Below are 6,000 nucleotides of genomic sequence, written 5' to 3'. Positions count from 1 at the left end.
CTCAAATGACTACCAGAATCTACACCTGAATGGCTATTAGTGGTTGTAAGAGAATCAACAAAAGGGGCAGAATCGTGACAGGGAGAAGCTACATAATCACCAGAGGTAAAAGAAGAATAGGTGATGGGGAAATCACTAATCAATTCAACTCTCAAATGAATCAAAGTAGAATCTATGTGAGAGACGCCATTGACATACAATGAAGGAGAAGCACTGTCATAAACAAAGTTTGAATGACAAATTGAGGAATCTGAAGGAGTGTTAATGCCATTCAGAACAACCATAGCGATAAACTAGTTACCAACCCATGTGTTGAGGTTCGAGATCTGTTCTTTGTTGATATGGCTCCTAGAAGAATCCCGAGAGGAATTAACCCTCTAGAACGAGGAGAACACCATTCTAAAAGACTGATAAATTTTATAGATTTTTTTTCTCTAGCGGTCTCCTCCATCCGATATGCCTTCAATGAAGTGCACACGTCAATTCTCAACTACAGAGAGGAGGAAATGGAATTTTAAAGATCAAGATGCAGAGCCAAAAACTTGTCTGACAACAGATCTACTACCTTCTCAACATGCAAATCTCATAACATAATAGAGCCAAAATAAAATTATTAAGACAATGATTAATTTGAGCAAAAATATGAATACTCAATGCATCTCTACAAAGTTTTAAAAATGTTAGATCAAACTTTTTCTTTGAAACCTTTAGTTGCGTGCATTCAAATTGATGAACTTTGTCAACAATTTCCCTCCCATATAGGGATAAAATCTCTAAGTTCAAGCTTTTGTGATCCATAGTGTTTATAAAGAGAATCTTTAGGAAAATCACATTGAAATTCTTCAGGTTGAAGTGTTTTGAACTACTTAGTGTGGTTCATCATTAGGACTTAGATGGATGAGCTGATCTAAGCAAGGAAATAAATAATTTAGAGATGCAAATAAAAGATACAACGAATAATTATAACATATAGAAAATAAATATTATTTTATTCAAAATTGAATGCTAAGAAAAAATCATAAAGTGTAATATGCAGCATTGTTTCTTAGTACATGCCTCTTATGCAAAAAGTAATTGATAGTAATTATTGGATGCTTGAACAAATTCATAAATCTAATAATAAAACACATTTGAATATGACGAAGGGAAGTAATGAAAGTAATTAATGGACTAGATAACCTTGGAACAAAATAGAGATAGGTGCATACATAATTTTGGATGAAACATTGGCCCCAACATCATCGTTTGTTACAAAAGTTAAGAGTTTATTAAAATTTGTTTGTGCACATTTCCATCTTTAGCTTATGGGACCAAATATAGAGGAGAAACTACAATGTTTAGTATCTTTATATTAAATAATGTATATATACAATATAAATAAAATAAATATCTTTTTTTTTAAAAGTTAATTATTGTAACAAACTATTTATTTAACTTTAAATTTATACTCATCCTAATTCAATAACAAATAAATAATCTATGGTAGAATTTCTATGTCGAAAAAAAATCAAATTAATATGAAGTATCCCATGTCGTCTTAATCACATGGCAAAGAATTCATATGTAATAAAATATCTAATATAAAAATTTACAATGTCTAGTATATTAAAATAAAAAATTTAGTTACACAAAGGCTTAAGTGTGAGTGCAAAAATTCTTAAGTGTAAGTGTTATATATATATATATATATATATAGTTTGGATATACGTTTTATTAGAGTTCTAATAAGAGAGCCTTGGAACTCGTAAGCTTACATGATATCCTTATTATATTTGCCGAAAGCATGTTATATTGTTTTCATTTACGGTAAAAAAAAGGCAGGTTATATTGTTTTCATTTACGGTCAAAAAGCTTTGACTCTTAATTAATTTGTAAATTTTTAAAAACAATTTACAAATTCCACTAAAGTTTTGTAAAATTAAATATTGAATTTATTATTTTGAAAATTAAAAATTGATTTTCAAATTTTTAAAATTTGAATTCCTATTTTTTTTATTGGTGGATGTACATGAACAGACTAATTTTATGTGGTTTTAAATCAAATTGGAAAAATAAAAATTATTTAAGAATTAAAAAAAAAAAAAAAATCCTCACACCACCAAGTGTCCAAAAAAAATAATTATCCAACAATTATTTAATGCTTTATATGTGTCAAGTCTTACTAGCACAACCAGTTGAGGATGGACCTCACCAGCAAGGCGACCGAGGATCAAACCTCACGGGGGGTGGTTGTGCCATGTGCTAGGGGAAGGATACATTCTAAAAAATTCAGTGAGCTAAGGGTTAGGGTGGCTCGGGCCGGGTGCAATCCCCGGGTGACTTTGGTGGCTTAGATGCCCCTGGCTCATGGCTCCTCAAGCCACACGTCAAGCCTGGATCACAGACAACTTGACAAAAAAACTTCTTTATATGTATTTTTTTAAGTGTCTTGATTTGACACATGCACACATTATTTACTGAAAGCACCTTCACTTGATCCAGTGATTTATTTTCATTTTCGAAATGCTCTACCTGAAAAGACATTCATATTGATACAACACTACATAAAAATCGAGGTAAGCCATCATTCATTTATCATCTGAAAATGCATTAATATTAACATGACATTGCATAAACATTGATGCAAACCATCATCCATATATCATATATATGTCATGTACATCTTATTTTTATGCGCAATGCCCAGTACAAAAAGAAACATTCGTCGTCTAGATTTTGGAGGTGTTTACTCTCTTTTTTTGTGATATCTACGATTGTTGCTAAATTTAGAAGAGCCCCTCTCTGTGCAACCCACCGCAACAGTGAGGTCAAAGTTATCAACGTTGTTAATGTCAGAGCTAGAGCAACTAGATCAATAGCCAAACTTGGTCTTACATAACTATATTTAATGCATCATTTGTTTTTTTCAAATAACCAAAAATGTTAATAGTTAAAGATTAATAATATCTTTCCTTTTGTAAAATAAAATGCTTATATTAATTTAAAAAATCATATTACATCATATACATCCAGGCAGCTAGAGGGAGGAAAAAAATCTCGACCTTTGCCACAAAAAAAACATTAAAAATAGACAACCATACTTGCACTTCTCGCTCCCAACATAAACAAAGAAGACGTTTTTACATTGACTGAACATATAAAAGGCTCAAGGAAAGGCCAATAGCCACAAATTTAAACTTAACTTCATCGTCACAAAAAGAACAAGGGAAATATGTTCATATGCTAATCCAGGAGTGTCGACGGTCCACACAAAACAAGAAATGAAGCTATGCACCAAGAGACACCCTTCCTTGTCCACAATTCTCACCATGCACTTCTCTTTGTCCATGACTAAAACTCTCAAACCCACGACTATGAAGTTTATAAGTCATCGTTATCCATGAATGTAGGAAATGCCACAAAACTTGACATAGCCAACTAGGAAGACCCAGAAAAATCCCGCCATCTTTTGCCCATGTTAATCATTCTCTAAGGAAAATATGTTGGTCGGATCCTGTGCACTAGAGCCAAGGGGATCCAATTGCTCCCCTTCCTCAGAATCACAAGGAATGTGTCGTTCCACATGCATCAAGCGGGTAGCTATATTGTCCACACAAAACTTTAGGTTCTTCAACATGCTTTTCACGTCTTCAATGGAGACGAAAATATTATATTTTTTAACTTGTTTGTCTCTTAACACCAATCCCAGAAGAGTTTTCATATACCAATGTAGTGCTACTGAATTCATGTATTGTTTGTGCCTTCCCCTCATATTACCAGGGCTTGGAATCCATTTTGACATGTCCTCCAATAATTTCGAGTCTGAGAGAGTGTTTGTCCTCCCCATCTTTCATTTCCAGCTCACGAATCTCTTAGCATGTCTCCAAAGGAATGACGTTAAAATAGGTCACCTCTAGTCATGAGAAAACAACTTGGCACCTCATTGCCTTGGTTGAGCTCTGACTCCTCCTCCCTTCCTGCATTGTAGGACCATAGGAGGGTTCTTTCGCTTCTTTAGAAGGATTGCCTCTACCTACGAAGGGAAAAATCCACTGACCCAAATTGATCTTAACAAGACCTGAGAACCACTAAAGAACGTTGTCGCAAAAACACCAACCACATGAATTGACCTTCGACACATTACCACCAACCAAGGAGATTGGAAACTCCATGTCAATCAAAGACTCAAACCCCTTAAACATTGAGCACACCAAATGTGTTAGGGTCCAACCCTAACCCCCTTATTTATGTAATAGGGTCAAGTCATAGTTATAGTTAGTTAAAGAGTCAATAAAGTCCTTATTAATAATTGTAAGTGGTTGACCCACATTTAAAGAAACGGACCACAGCTAGTTGCAAATGGGCCATGGTATTAGATAGATGGTATTAATAGAACCATGGTATTGACCCATGGTATTGCATGTATGAATCCTATATAAAGGATAGAGACTCCCCATTGAGGAGCATCGTGTCTTATTCTGTAATCGAGCCCTTCTCTATTGGAGGTTGCCCCCTCGAAGAGGCAAGTGAACATTGCTTTCATCTCTGAATAATAAAATACATGTTGTTATTTCTCATTTTGTTCTGTGTTCTGGGTTGTATTTCTTCGCATATTTGGTATTCTGGCATCTTCTCGCAGGTCAAGAGCATAACAAGTGGTATCAAAGCGCTTTCCAGGGCTAATGGTATCTCCATTTGTAGCAGAATTTTTTTTTGGCTACAGACGTGTTCCAATGTATTTAAACCACAGGATCTGTCGTTGAGAGCATAAGCCTGTAGATTTGGGGAGGCATGCACGCAGGAAATACAAGATGTGGTCACGCTTATTGGACTCGCTTGTAACCCCTGTGGGTACCGCTTTGAGTAGTAGCGCATTAAACAAAACCGTGCATAGACTGTCTTCCACGTACCCTCTGGGTATATCAGAAGCCCCCTAGGCTCACCTGAAACCTCGCCGTAAATAAACTGTCGGCCATCTTGCTACTACAGTACACCGAGAACAACACTCGGGGAGATTACTCGTGCATATGATAAGGTAGTCGGGTAGTACGGCTAAGGGTACAGTTGATCCTCCTTAGTTAGTGCCCTGAAAGATTAGTCCGAGCACCACTGTTGGACCCTTATGTATATTACGATCTATAGCACCTGACACTCCTTGAGACCATAGTTCCCTTGTCTCTCTGAAGATCGCCCATCATCTTCTTTGCTAGATCAGATCTAGTAGGTTGGGTTTTAGCAGCGGGGGTTTGGTCATTGCCGCATTACTACTCACACTCTGCAGTTGAGGGTTTCACAAACAAATCTGACCATTTGTGCAGGGAGACTTTTGGCTCCTATACCTTGGGGTGATTCTCGTAGGACATTGGGCAGGATTAACTTTTCTAGGAATTGGCTACTGCAGTATTGATAAGCGGGGAGTAAAACTCCTTTTGGAGTAAAAAAAATAAATATATAAATATATAAATAAATAAAAATAAAAAAAATAAATAAATCTGAGGCCCTCCTAGGATGCTTATAAGAGAATTAGCCCATAAGAATCAGGATGACGGCTGAGCGAGGTGGTGCCATTCACTCGCCAACTTCAATTTTTGGGTGGTCCCAAAATTTTTCACAGTGACGACAAGTGAACTGGATCTGTGTATGGTAGAAACCAGAGCTCAAGCTATGGCCAATGAGAAGATGGAATCCCTTGAAAAAAGGTTGAAGGAATTATCAAGGTAGATCCAAACATTGCACGACACATTCGCAAAAAAAAAGTTAGCGTTACAATCGGAGGCATATGTTTTTAATGAAGACCATGAAGGAGAATCTAGCCATTCTCTTCACTTCCATGGAAACCACCAACATTCCCACCCTCGACCACCCAAGCTGGACATGTACAAATTTGATGGCTCTAATCCGGCAATATGGCTATCACAAATGGACCAATATTTCACGTTGAATCACATTAGAGATGATGAGACTAATCTACGTGTGGGACGCCTTTACTTGGACCAAGAAAGATGGCAATGGTGGCAGTGG

Source organism: Pinus tabuliformis, chromosome 7 (assembly GCF_031772625.1).
Source record: "Pinus tabuliformis cultivar Carrire ecotype Pingquan chromosome 7, CPIR1, whole genome shotgun sequence".
NCBI classification, from domain to species: domain Eukaryota; kingdom Viridiplantae; phylum Streptophyta; class Pinopsida; order Pinales; family Pinaceae; genus Pinus; species Pinus tabuliformis.
This window is presented reverse-complemented; position numbering follows the sequence as displayed.